The following is a 13,606-nucleotide window of genomic DNA, read 5'->3' as shown; positions in this document are numbered from 1 at the left end:
CCTTGTAAATTGTGTATTTTTAAGGAATTCGTTGGGATGATTCCTGTATGAAGTGTAAAGCTGAATGTAAACATATTTCACGACAAACTTCCCTCTGTATTAAACGGAATAAAAATCTTTTTTAAGCTACAAAAGGACATTTTTTGATAAGTTATATTTGAGCAAAAAGTTGATGTGCAAAACGTGAATTAATAGAAAGTATGTTAACATTGACCAAACATATTTTGCCACTCGTGACGGCGATTCTGACATTAGTTGGTAAGTCAGGCACGAGGTTCCGAGTTGTTCCGACTGGAGCAGGTGTTCATGTGCATTTTAAAACTTGGAGAACTTGTTTTTCCGATGTGTCCTACACCACATGAATGCAGCATAATGCACATTAAAGGTGGAGTCAGCATTGTTTTATGCTGCTTGTAAATACAACATTCAAACTGGGTCCCTCATCCCCACCAGAAGCACACACTCAGTGCTGGATGTAGTGTGTCCATCTACTACTTGTACACAGCAAGCTACAGCACATTATGACGAGCTAACCGCCGGTGTCTGGAACCTGCCTGTCCAACAGAAAGCCGACCAACTCCGCGTCTGTAGGTGAAAGCCAACACAAGGTTCACCCTGGAGCTTTATCCGCCCGGCGTTTCTCCTCACTGTGATTGTATTTTCTCTTCTTTGCTGCTACATCCACATCCACCATATTTGCCTGTTTGAATTTGCGTCCAATCGCTGAAATATATCCACTCCTAAATTCACCTGTGTGCCTTCATTGATTGGAGGAAACACACCAGCTCTCTGTCCAGAAACATCCTGTGGCAACCAGAAAGAAAATTAAAAACATGAAACTCCAGTCAGAGGACAGAGTCTCTGCAGACACAGTCACCACCACACATGTATGGAGCAGCATTACTTTTGTATAAGTCTATATTGTATATTTTATCTTTAAAGCTTTGCTGTTGACTCGGTTACTTTTACAGCACTACTGTATAAAAATGAAAAAATGTCCTCTGATGTTCAGATCTTCAGCAGAGATGACCAATAGCTCTACTGTCATCGTTGCCATGTTGGAAATGTCGCTGGTAGGTGATGGGTTTTTCACTCAGCGCCCTTTGCATTCCTCTGTCCTCTGAATAAAGCGTCATGTTTAAACAGTGTCCGAGGAACCCTCAGAGCCTAGACGTGTGATCTATCTAAATCATCTTGTTGGCAGACGTCTCAGGAAACACCACCACAGCCATAACTCACTCTACCAGTGCTTTAACTGGGATGTGCATAATTCCTGGGCGATTATGAAAGGGTCTTGGTCTGGCAGCGAGGACCCCTTCCCTTGTAGCAAATCCCTCATCTCCTGCCCGCAGTCCAGGCAGCCGTCTGGAAATATGTCTCAGTCAAACAACAACCGAGGTGCATGGTGTAACAGTGCCTTCATGTGGTCCAAACATGTGCCAAGCTGGAGGGCTGCTGTTTCCTCAAGCCTGCACTGGAAAAACATCAGCGACTCAAAGATCTAGGCTGACAGGTTCGATATTATCAGAGAATCATTTACATATTGTGTGAAGTATAGCATTGTTTCATAATCCCCCTTTAATGCTCTATGAATAATACTTTCTATGAAGAACACCTGCGATTGTGTTCAATGTGGAATTGACTCTCTTAATTAGTCCGCAGCTGAACAACTCCCCATCTGTCCAGTTGTGTCTATAAAAATCTAAAACATGTTCAAAACATGAAAAGGAAATTTCCTCAGCCCAAGGTGATGTCTCACAGTTACTTGATGTATCAGCCAACAGTCTCGTACATGAAAATATTCATGCACAATCATAACAAAGAGGAATCAAGGACATTGTCACCTTTGGGAAGCTGCAATTGGTTTTATATTGGTTACATTTGTTATCTAGACCAGGGGTTCTCAAACTTTTTTAGTCCATGGACCCCTTTCAGGTGAGAAATTTGTCTAAGGACCCCCTCATTATCGTAACATTGATAAGCATATATTAATAATATACTATGTAGTACTTTGCAACGATAGAATTTGGCTACATTTATACTTAAGTTATACTTATAAGTTATTCATTTTATAAACTTTGCGAAAATGTTGGCTCCGAGGTGTTTTGAGTTTTTTTTTTATTGTTGTACACTATGAAGTGACAGACATGTCACGATCATATTAGAATTGATCTAATGGCCCTAAGGTGGGCGGGAGTACTGGACAAAATAGCTGATTTCATCGGTGCAAGAGGTCCCAGTTTGTAGATATGCTTTTTCAATGATATAGCACACTTTTACAATTGTTTTTAAAGTATTCCGTGGACCCCCAAGCTATGGTTAGTGGAGCCCTGGGGGTCCTGGGACCCCACTTTGAGAATCACTGATCTAGACATGTTACTGCCTGGAATTTGGCATCATGTGTCAGAGGGTTAGGGTTGAGGTTTTTATAATTTTAGCTAGCCAGTAGAGAGATTGCTGGTTTTAGGCAATCTTGTGTTTTTTCTTGAAATACCCAAAGGCCAAAGTCAGCCGATCAATCAAACCAGACATCAGGTGTGACATCAGTCAAACAAAACATAAACATATTTTTTGTTGACCTCTCCACACAGACACTACATACAATAAGTGACAACGAGGTCAATGGATTTATTTGGAAAAAGATAAGACCTGGTTGTAGTCGTTGGCTGTACTGCAACTGCAACAACACAAACCTTCAAGAAAGCCTGGCTGAATGGGCATCTACACTTTTCATATTGCCCCCACTTCCTTGCTTGTGAGGCCTGTGAGCAGCTCTTCAGGAGCAGCTTGGTGGACCGCTGTCTGTGTCTGAGCATACAGCCCGGCGCTAAGCTAACAGAGCAGATCTGGATCTCATTAACGCCGTCTTGTCTCTCCCTGCTCCTCCTCCTCCTCCTCCTCAGGCCGTATGGATTAGCACTCAGACGACGAGCCCCTCAGGAGAGCCGTCATCCTGTCATGTGTAAAAAAAGTTACGAGACGTCGGGCATCGTTTCATAAGGTGTCGGGTTGACAGACGTCGCTCACTTTGTCATGCTCACTGTCCGTTTTCTCTCAGGTAATTGTTTTGCCATGCTGCCTTATAAGAGTGAAGAAGAGAGCGTGAGGGTGACTGTAAAGACCGTCCCTGAGACAGAGCTATACCAGAGTAGTCTATGGAAGTAATAATCCAATATCTTTGCCATGACAGCTCTGTGATAATGAGAACGTGATACGGCTGATAGCAGGAGGCGCAGCGGGCCACCTATAAGTTCACTCTGACAGACTTTTACAGCCCTCAGGTCTTGGGGTTTAATATTTATAATCGCCTTTCTTTCCATTCCCTTCAGAGGACCTCCCCAGCTCCGGGTGGAGAGGACGGTTTGAATCATCACTAAGAGGATGAGTCCAGGTGCAACTCATTGTTCATTACTTTTTCTTTTTAACGGGGCAAAATGTTTCCTTTCCAAAACAATTCAACCTACTGATAAGACAAGAGAAACACAGAAAAAAAAGCTGGTTGCAGGTAATAATGACTTCATTAATTGATTCATTAACGTTAAGAGCTTCTTGGATCCAACATGCCAGCTTTGTTTGGTGGCTGTGTCGTCAGAGTCGGTCGTCTCTCAACCTGAAGGTCAGGGGTTCAGTCTCCAGCTCCTGCAGCTACATGTCCGATGTGTCCTTGGGCAAGACACTTAACCCCGAATTGCTCCCTCTGCTTTGTTGTCGGTGTATGAATGGGATTAGTGACTTCTGATAACAAGAGGGAAGGAACACTGAGAACTCTGAAATACACAAAAATACAAATAAGACCAAATCATGACAGATTACGTTTTTGACTCTGAAGTCAGGCTGAATTTCCGCCTGATCAAACGTCTTTTATCTCACTGTGTACAGGGCGCCATCAGAGTTGGTTACAGTCCTACTAAAAAGACCCCAAAGGTTTCCTGTGTAGGTCTGCAGACATTTTCACTGTTTACGTTCTGAGGTGAGGTAGAGGAAAGTGCTCGTGCTCCTTCCCTTCCTTTTTAAAGTCAGCACAAAGTCGAGCTCTGGCCTCTCTTAGGTTACCCCTCTGAGCACCAGAAGTCTGTGAGGTAATGACCCGGCGTGCCCAGAACTGATGGCTCTGTCACTGCAGGTGGAAACACTTTTGATTACGTGGGACCTCGTGTTTACACTGTTGCACCCGTTTACACTTAAGACCCTTTGACATTCTCGTCAGGCGACCGCAGCTTCCAGTTTCAGGACTCTGATCTGTTTTGAGCGCTGTGACCTGCTGCAGGCCTCTGTGTCCTTCGGGTTACGGGGAAGTCAGTCAACCCCCCCCCTCCCCTGACTCCATATGACAATCAATGAACCTTCATGTGTGGGCCTGGCTCCATATTTTTATATTCAACTACCTGCATGGTCATAGTCTAGAATGTACAGTAAAAACATCTTTGGAAAACAGAAATTGCTTCAAATTCTTTCAACACAGGAGCTTACCTACTTCCTTATAAGCACCAGACTCTTATGAATACCCATCAATCATATCAGGACCCCTTAACTCAATAAGAACAGGCCCCAGGTAAGCAGGAAACCTCCATCTTTGTTTGGTGTGAACCTCTGGCCTTGGGTCCATGTAAGTCAAATCAGCTAGTAATGGAGCTGTAATTGAGTTTCCTTGTATTTGATACTCTGTCAATCTAATTTAAACCTAAATGATTGTATTGTAACTCACCCTTGTTATTCTCAAAAACAGTGCGACCTGTGTACAGGCCCCTGAAGGAACCAGGAGACACGAATGCCTCACCCTCCAAGAGAAAACTCCTTCTCGCAGTAGGGGTTGCTTTCATCCACGGCCTCGGGTTACTGTGACAATAAGCAACAAGGGCCGAAGACGGGCCTGGCAGCAGGGGCGCCACAAGATGTAGAAACAAAAATGGAAGGATGAGTTACTTCATTCATCATCCCACCGCCGCCCGTACTCAGCCGTGTTCGAGGTGGGCTCACGACGCCTCTCCCTCTTGTATATCGTCATTCAGTGTGTCAGTTCAAACCAGCCGGATCTCACTCATGCTACTGCGACAACATGGCCACAAATACCCATGTACTCTGGCCATCAGCTTCTATAATAAACTAATCACTCTGTATCAACACGGGCTGGGTGTAAGCTTTCCACATGCCTCAAACATCCTCGACAGACTCGACGCATGCTTCTGCCGTGGTGCCGTGAAAAACACAGAATCCCACATCCCACACAGATGATTGGCATGTATAGAAACAAATTCATTATTTTGTATAAATAATCGAGCCCCTGTGTTGTAATTGCACTGCTTGTTTTTCTTTGCCGAGCTGATCTCGATCGGTTGGACCAGAGAATTTGTTGTAAACCACCAAGACTTTTAGCTCACATTTTCACTGACTTTGAAGAGACAAGGAGGTCTGGAAGGCTCTGGAAGGACTGTCTTTCTTACAGGGAAGTTTTTTTTTTCACTAGGCAAGACTTCAACCTGGTAGAGCATTTAGCTCTTTTTCAGGTTTCGCAGGGTGGAGGATGTACCTGAAAGTCATAGCTGAGTAAAGGGAAAGATATCGTACTGAAAAAGAACTTTGGCAATAGAGGAAATCAGATATTTTAATATCGAGTCAAAGTCAAAGTAGCTGAAAGCCACACTCACACTAGGCAATCCATGCCCAAGCACATTTCACACCCAAAGTCCAGTTTGTTTGGCTAGTGTGAGTGCTCCTTACGGTACACTTCTTTGACCCTGGCACGGTTTAGAGGTTGGCTTTGGCATGGGAAAAGTCGCTCTGTACGGGTACGCAAATGTAATCATGACATAATAATCAATCGCTGCCTGACATATTGAGAAATCCAGGAGTGTTGCGGGGCCACATCTGACCAAAACGACTCAATATGAGTCACTAAACTAAAGTCATGTTCTCTGTGTTGTTCTCTATTGTGCCGACTCGGCTTCTGATAAACAAGGATGATGTAAAGCCATGCGTGTGCCATGAATTAATTACTGTGAGTTTCAAAACAGAGCCTTTCAGGGTTTTCTATAAGTTATGCAAAGGTATCAAACTGAGACTAGAGAGAGGAAAACATCAGGTACCCTTTACAGATGTAAACTAATACAACTATCCATTTCTAGTTTTTTCTTATTTAAATTATTGGCTTAAATTAGCGTGAAATTAGAGACCAAGTGATGATGTATGTTCAAGAGGAAACCGTGCTCGGGTTCAGTTAGGCTTGGAGAAATGTGAGTTCAGGCCAGTGGGGGAGTGGGGACAATCTCAGGGTAACTGTAAGTGCGCGCTTGCTGTACTTAAGTATTAAATGTATTTTTTCACATTAATTACATGTAAGTATTAAAAGTAAAAGTACAAATTAATAATGTTAAAGTGTGGCTTGGGCATCCCCATCACCGGAAAACAGAGTTTTGGATAGAAAGTAGATTTATTTATTTAAATGTAGTGGAGTAAAAGTGGAGGTTGACAGAAATATATAAACTAAAGTAACGTACAAATACTCCCTGAAATTACTGAACTTTTACGCTATAATAAGTCCACATCTCTGTGTTTTTTTCTCTCCTGACCATTTGCAGCCCTCTGTGCCTCGGATGAAACCCGAATCGATGTTTATTACTGCACACCGCAGGAAGCTCAGGCTCTTCCACTGTATAGTGGACAATTGAATTTGAAAAAACACAAAGCCGACCTCCACCTTCCCACCAGCGGGTTCAAGTCAAATAAAGCTCTCTCCAAGGAAATCGTGCCCAGGTCACACAAACACGAGATCCTCCACATGCACGAGGGCTTCATTGAATTCAGACTGCGTGTATCCACTCTCCACTTGTCCCAGGATTACCTTTCAATCAGATTATGTAGAATAACAGAGGCGTGACAAGTGTTTTGTAATCACATAGTTTGCAAGAGTCGTTTAGCTGGGTTCAAGCAGCGGTACTTCTGTCTGTCTAATGGCTTGAAAGAGGACGCTGTTTGATCTCTGGTTACTCAAAGCTACTCACAGATGAAGAAACCAGGAAGCAGGACTTTAAGTGAACATTTGTCAGAGTTATCTTTTGTCAGCAAGGCCCAAAATAAAATGAAGTTCAGCTTTGTTGTCATGTTCTGAAGGTTTGAATCACGCTGCAGTTTAATCCTTAGCTATTGATTCCCTCCATGGTATGCTCGGGTCTCTTATCCATTCGGAACAAATGATCAAGTCTAAAAGGAAATATTAGTTTGATTTAAGTGTGACATTACACTGAAAGTTGTCCTCTCTTCTGTGGCTGCGTGAGTAAGAGATAGTCAAGAGAGGTCAAATCAAGAGAGGACAAAACTGTGAATCACAGAAATAAAACAAAAACAAACAGGCGCACAATTGCTGTGGAGAATGAACACAGTGAGGTCAATAGGGGCGTGCTCAATCTGAAATCGGTGTGCACAGTTTTGCCCCAGCGTAAACAATATGTTTAACCAAAAAAGTTGTAATGAAACATGTATGACTTTCCACAATGTAAGCTATACAGCTGGCCGAAGTCTCAGTGCAACACCCATTGGTTACTGAAGGTGGTGCTTGTGCCATATTGAGAATGCTATCTCAGCCTATCTTCCAGTCTGCCGAAAAGCTAAAGTTTTGATTTCCCAGTCAATCTACGTTCCAACCCTCACCTATGGTTCATGATCTTTGGGTATAGTGCCTGAAAGGATGAGACCCCCGACATAAGCAGCCGAAAGAAGGTTTCCTCTGAAGGGTGGCTCGGGATGTCAGGAGCCTTCTGGCCCCTGATAAGTAGAAGGAAATGGATGGATGGATGGATGGATGGATGGATGGATGGATAGGACGTTTTGCTTTGTCAACAGGTGGCACCAAAACCAACACAAGCAGAAGGTTCCTTGGAGCTATATGAATCATATGAAATGCACAGTTAGACAGATACAGACAGTAAGGCTGCTGTTTCTGCCTTACTGTCTTCCTTCATGAAACAGTTTCCTACTGCCTGATTTTATTTATTGTAAACCCAAATGTATTTACTCGTTTGTCAGATAACCCAGATTAAATTTGGAATTACTAAAGAAATAACCTTGAGGAACAAAGTGTTCTCTGGCCTTCAGGGTTGAACCTTTGTAGCTCTATTGTTGTAGCTTAAAAAAGATTCTGCTTAAAGACGAGAATTCTTGGAATGTGGGACGAACTGTTTTGGACTGTTTGTTTCAGATGTCGGAGGAAAGTGACACCTTCAGACGCCTCACACTTGCTAACCAGATGTGTGCGCATGTGGGCATTCCTCGCTTCCTGCATGCATGCGATGTCTTTGTGATGTGTTTCGGTGTGCGTGTGCTAGTAGCTACAGTACTAGGCGACTGTTTTGTCTACACATCACCACCTCCAGTTCCAATATGGCTCGCGTTATTACCCTGCTGGGCTCCAGCTTGTATTAACACCGAACAGCAACGACTACAGACCTCTCCTTTCGTTTCTGTCTTTACCTCAGCTTTAAAAAACACAGTGCCCAGGGTGAGCTTGTAATTAGAGACCAAACCAACACCAACCAGCCTCCCTACCTCCACCCCGTTGCTATGTTGTGCCCCCCCCTCTGGGCCTGAGGACAGATAGTGTAACAGTGTTGTGAGGGCGTAGTGTGATTCTGCTTCCCCACAGTTTTTTAAACCTTGGTTTTATCTCTCGCACGGCCGGAGCGGCTTTCAAATTCACACCCGCTGCTGGATGCTCGGCCTCCCAGCAGGCAACAGTGCTGCTCTCCAATATTTACGTTCACCCAATCTAACTTTAGACAGTAGCACATATTTACTTCAGTGAGGTCATGAGTTGACCATCCATTTCCACCTCTAATGTGTGGAGGAGACTACACACATGACAAGAGATCACATGAAAGATTAAAAAAAACTTCTGCTCTCCTGCTTCATCGTTCTTTCTGTTTCCTGCTCTCATCCGCTTTGGTGCCGACATTCAGGTTAAGAAATTCTGTAGAATAAATATGAAGCTTGATCCTGTACAAGTGGCCTGCTAGCGTGTTATACCAACCTGTCTTATAGTATGGCCTAATTATCTACAAAAAAATCAAATCAACTGCACACCAAGGCCAGCTGAGTAGCCCATTTCACACATGCTGTGCACTCCTGAACATTTGTAATGCATGTGAGAATATAAATCCTCCTGTTGTCTGGAAATTGTCAGTGACCCAGCAAGATACCCCGACAGTGACTGAGTTGTCTGTGCAAGGTCAGACTGTTTTTCACATCTCAAAAATGTGTGTTTTTCTTTTAAATCTTTTTTGTTTTTCTATTCAAGAGATATAGTTTCTATTGCAGGATGAAGCATCTGATACCAATGTGAGTTGGGTCAGAGTGGTAATCACCAAACAAAATAAATGTATTCGTGTCTATCTACTTGATGTATTGCTTTTGTTTTAGACACATTTTTGTTTCATGCTTGTGCTGATCTGTCTCCCTGAATACAAACCAAATGGACCATTAGGCCGTCGAACAGTTGCTATATCTCACTGGTCTTCACGCTAACTGCGGCTCAGCCAAGCTGCTGCGGGTGCAAAAATTACGACAGCTGTCTCAGGTAAATGGTGTAATATTTACTCTCTGTCATGGCAACACTGACAAGTTCTCAGTTGCATATCGTGTCGGTTTGGAGCTTCAGCATGCGATCGGATACAGCTGGAACAAGACACAACTTCATGCAGTTTCTTGGCCACATTGAATGCTCATTTCTGTGTCACATGTGAGAGAGAAATAAGACTTTGGGCACTCTCTGCTGTCGTATGAATCGATGCAAACATGCCCTCTCTGCATGACTCTAGTTAGCAATGCTGATTCACATAATGGCTTTCTCTCCGTCGCCTCTGAAACGAAGCCTCGATGGTCCATAGCCAGGCGTCTCTGAATGGATTCTGTATGTGACCATATATGTCCTCATGAAGTCGCCCCGCAGCCACTTGCACCCAAAAATGGTATAAAGTGTGTTGATTGAGCTTTGAGGAAGAATCCAGAGTGTTGCACAGAGTGTGCTCTGTCAGTGAAAGGACCATAGTTTCCTAAATCCTCCGGAGGTCCTGTGCGGTCCCTGCCAGCGTAACGCTCTGGGCTATAAAGTGTTACTGTACACTACTCCTCTGAGTTCCATGAAGCATGACCGATGATGAAGCTGCTGTGTCTCCAACAAGAGGAGGACTTCATGCAGAGCTCCACTCTAGGAATTGTGTTTGGCATTGAATTGTCATGTTCAGCCAGTGTCCATGCTGGAGACAGTTTCCCATACTCCACTTGGAGGTACTGAGAATAGTTTTGCTGGATTTTGTCCAAATACATTTCCAATGAAAAAGCAACTAATGCAAGTGAACTAAAAAGTATATCAAGTAGTGTTTGGAAGTACATCACTACTGACAGCTTACTCTGGTGACGACAGAGCACAACATTTATATTCGCACAACTTACAGTGTGTCCTGACAGCATGCAACACGAGCGCGCATCAGCGACAAAATCAGCTTGATTCCTTTGTTTCCTACTGGAGAGTCTGAACAGCCTGCGAGCGATGCATCATGAAGCAGCTTGACAAGAAGCAATGTTTTCACCCTGACGCTTGGTAATATTTTAATTTCTGTTGCTCGGGAGACGTGGACGAGGCAACGAGGAAAGAGGGAGTACGACAAGGCGCTGGGAGTGTCCTACAGAAAAATGTACTTGATTTTTTATTTTTGCTTTTCTCAGTCAACAGAGCTCATAGAGATAGAGATAGCAGCGTATTATTAATATCCATATCTATGACTATTTAAAATGTTAAGTTATTTTTAATACAGTTTCAGAAAGAACAAATGAGACAAAAACACAGAGGAGCAAAGATGGATGATGGAAGAAGAGGATTACTAAATGTGTATATCAAAATAAAAACATGTATATAATGTTTATAAAAATACACTGAGATATCTAAATAAATAAAAAAGACATAAAACAAAAGCCTCTGCAAATGGTGTCAGGATTAATTCAAACATTTCTCCACTTTTTGTGAAGAATTCAGAATTTCCTGTTAATACGCTTAAATACAAAAAGCTTTCTTGCTTTGCTCTATCTCGTTCACATCTCATTATTATGCTGTATTTAATGTAAATGTCTGTAGAGGTGAAGAAAACATGCACCACCATGTTTTTCCAACACAAAAGGAGCTTCACATTCAGAACACGACGTCATCATCAAGCACTAACATCTGAGTGAGATGATCACAAACATTTGCTTCCTATTACGGTCTGCATATGACTAACAGTCCTCTTCAAAATAATAATTTAAAAGTGCATGAAATTTGGGAAACGTTCAGAGTACAGCCGGTGAAAAATGGTTTCATATGAGGCAGCATAAAAAAAAATCATACAATGTCAGATGATATATTTAAAACGTGGTATTCCAGTGGAGGAAAATAGTCAGTATTCCTGACCTTTCTCAGACTGTGTGATGACAAAGATTAAGAGTTTTGATGCAGCAGGTAGTCAAAGACTTGTGTTTCCCCAGAGGCCCATAAATGACAAACAGGACAGGATGTGTGAGATAAATGCCAGTCCACTGAGACGGAGTATTTGCAGCGAGCCCAGTCCTAATCTGATCTCATCAAACAGCTAATCACCCATGAAGGGATCGTCAATCCAGGCAGCTCCACTCAACATATTTACACCAAACATGTGTGTGTGTGTGTGTGTGTGTGTGTGTGTGTGCGTGTGTGTGTGTGTGTGTGTGTGTGTGTGTGTGTGTGTGTGTGTGTGTGTGTGTGTGTGTTTATCTGACTGTGGGAGGAGAGAAATAAAAAATAAAGAGATCCATAATTAACATCTGGAGGAGTGGGCTCCTGCGTTGGCTGCGTGTGCCCATCTGATTCCAAATTTATAGTAACATTACAGCTTTGGCTCTGGCTGTTGGTGCTTGAGCAATGTGAGGCCTGTTTATCCAAAATTGGCTGCCACACTGATGCCATGCTGCCTGCCAGGTCTGCAGCCTCTTACTCTGTCTGCAGCCTCCCTGTGTGTGTGCTTAAATATCACAATATGCTCTAATAAAACGTGTGTGTGCTTTTGCTTTTTAATGCCTTTTAAAAAACTGATGTGACTGTTTTGTAATGCCAGTCTTCTGAAATATGTCCTGGGAGAATTATTAAATCTGGGCCTGCATTGTGTGGGAGTTCATCATGCCATGGTAAAAGACCCTGGACCCACCACCCTCTCTTTATTCACACAAACCCTGACACCGACTTTCTATACGATTGAATCTCGCTCCATCCGTCGACCATGTATCTTTGTGTTTCCAAACACAGAGTGTTAATGTGAGAGGACCTTCCAGCCTCTCTCCAGGCCTCGCTTGCTGCCAAACCGCATTCCTCCGGCAGCTGCCATTTCTTACATCTGCTGCATTGACGTGGTTTCACTTGACTGTAGTGAGGAATTTATTTAGCTTTTCTGTGATGAAATATTGCACGGAGACACTCGGCCCTGCTCTCCTCCGCGTCCTATTTGTGATCCCCCGGCTGTCATGATGTTATGAGCGGTTGTGGCTTCTGTTTTACTTGGCTGTCCGTCTGCTGCTATACAACTGCTAACACCGCCGGTAGAAAACACTCTCTGCCCCTGTAACATTATAAACAGCATGATTGTGAACACTGGCCCCAAAACACTGTGTGAAAGCAGATTGATGAGAAAGACATTTCACTTTGCAATTTAACCACTAAAATCAGCATTTATAGTTGGTATAGTTTGCCAGTTGATTAGAAAGAAATGTTCATTTAAAGAAATAGGAAAACCAGAAAACCCATTATCTGCTTCTTCAGATGAAACAATCTGTGCAGCAAGTTAGTTGACACTGTCAACAAGTTTGAATGTAATCGTGTTACAAGATATGCAGTTCAAAGCTGCGAAGAAAAACCTAGTAATGAGCTGAAATTTAAACGATTTTGGACGCCACTTACAAAAGCCTCATAGTGACGTCGAGCTGCTACTTCCCCCTGAGGTAAAAATCTCAGAATGTCTTCGACAACAGGCCCTGTAAACGTGGAGGGATGATACATCGACCTCAATGAGATACTGTCTGTGCAACTTGCAAACCGTGCAAGATTCCAATTTTCTGAACAGCGCAATCCATCAGACTGAACCCAACGTTTCAGTGCCTGGTTGAAGGCAAAACCTCACACAAAACGGGCAGTCCTATCAGCCCTGGAGGACGATCTCTGGAGGGCAAAGTGGCTCTACTGGTGACACCACAGAATGTGAAAACAGCAATCATGCAATCATGGCATATGGTGCTGCCATGAGTGGTATTTTTGAATTATGCTGCCTCTGAGAATGGCAACACCCAAACTTCATTCATAGAAGCTGAAATAAGACTGCAATGAGAGGGTTCCTCCAATGCAAAAATAATATCTTTTAAAACTGAAATATATTTGAAGCATCGTGATCATGATCTTTGTCTCTAACACCAAGCGTCCCGGAACAGAAGATCCTCTATTTCCCAGTTTGACTTCTGCTAAACTAAGGCCTTAACCTATACTTCCAACTTTTCTTAGACCTCCTTATCACAGGTTGCAGATTTTAGACTTAAATATTTGCAGGATTTTTGGGGCCTGCAGGAG

The sequence above is a fragment of the Labrus bergylta genome, chromosome 20 (genome assembly GCF_963930695.1).
Source record: "Labrus bergylta chromosome 20, fLabBer1.1, whole genome shotgun sequence".
Taxonomy (NCBI): Eukaryota; Metazoa; Chordata; class Actinopteri; order Labriformes; family Labridae; genus Labrus; species Labrus bergylta.
This window is presented reverse-complemented; position numbering follows the sequence as displayed.